The sequence below is a fragment of the Malania oleifera genome, chromosome 13 (assembly GCF_029873635.1).
Source record: "Malania oleifera isolate guangnan ecotype guangnan chromosome 13, ASM2987363v1, whole genome shotgun sequence".
Classification (NCBI taxonomy): domain Eukaryota; kingdom Viridiplantae; phylum Streptophyta; class Magnoliopsida; order Santalales; family Ximeniaceae; genus Malania; species Malania oleifera.
Genome location: NC_080429.1, coordinates 42708176 through 42709409, shown reverse-complemented (window position 1 = coordinate 42709409; position 1234 = coordinate 42708176). Strand labels below are relative to the sequence as shown.

Sequence of the window (1234 nt, the reverse complement as noted above, 5' to 3'; positions counted from 1 at the left end):
GATTCTTTAAAGTGATTTTATTTCAATCTGCACTAACAAAAATCTTAATTTCTTTTCTAAATAAAATCAAGATTAGTATAATTTTGGTACTTGGCAAAAGTAAGTCACCAATCCATAAGGACGATACTCATTTTATCACTTTACTATAAAAATACAATACTGTGGACTTACAGTACTGCATCGATCAAGTTTTTGGCACCGCTGCCGGGGATTGATTTTTTCTTATTTTTGCCAATATTGATACAAAGCAATCTTGTTTTTAATTTAAATTTTTATTTTATTTTATTTTCTTCTTCAGGTGTGTTTTTGATGTTGGATACGTTGTGCTAGAACCCATGACATTACTCCTTTTGTTCCGGAGATTGAAAGAACTCTTAGAGCACTAAGAAAGAAGAAGGTACTTGCCATGGAGAATGGATAACAGAATGTGCAGCCATGCGCCTTGAAAGATTATGTACAGCTAGTTATGAATGATAACTACTTAGGTATTAGACGTCAGACCATTAATGCCAATAACTTTGAGCTCAAACCTGCCTTGATCAACATGGTATAACAAGCCCAAATAAGCTAATCACCACTTGATGATCCCAATATTCATTTGACAATGTTTCTGGAGATTTGCAACACTATAAAGATCAATGGTGTTATTGAAGACACCATCAGACTGAGATTGTTCCCTTTTTTTTAGGGACAAGGCAAATGGTTGGTTACAATCTCTACAATCGGGAAGTATCACTAGTTGGCAAGACATGACAAAAAAGTTTCTAGCTAAGTTCTTTCCACTTGCAAAAACAAACCAACTCAAAAGTGAGATTGGTCAATTCAAGAAAAATAATTTTGAATAACTCTATAAAGCATGGGAATGGCATAAAGATTTTATTCGACGCTGCCCACAACATGGATTGCCGGATTGGTTGCAGATTTAGATGTTCTATAATGGGTTGAATGGGCAAACTCGAACTTTAGTTGATGCTGTGTCTGGGGGAACTTTGATGTAAAAGACAGTCGAGAGTGCTACTTCTCTTTTGGAAAAAATGGCCTTAAATTACTATCAATGGCCAACCAAAAGAACTATGGCTAAGAAAGTTGATGGGATTCATGACTTGGAGCCGTTTGCTGCCCTTTCAACTCAAGTAGCTTCTCTATCCCATCAGATTTCAACTTTGACCACCCAAAGGATACTATAAAGTGCAGAATATGTAGCAGCCACAAGTAGGACAGATCCAAGCAATGA

The 1234-nt window shown here is 36.1% G+C and overlaps 1 non-coding gene across 1 annotated transcript; it reads right to left on the bottom strand.

Annotated features, from left to right (window-relative positions):
- Positions 1–797: 797 nt before the first annotated feature.
- LOC131147088 (small nucleolar RNA R71) lies at positions 798–904 on the bottom strand. Its single transcript, XR_009134613.1, has one exon. It is a non-coding gene; the product is annotated as a small nucleolar RNA R71 (small nucleolar RNA).
- Positions 905–1234: the final 330 nt, after the last annotated feature.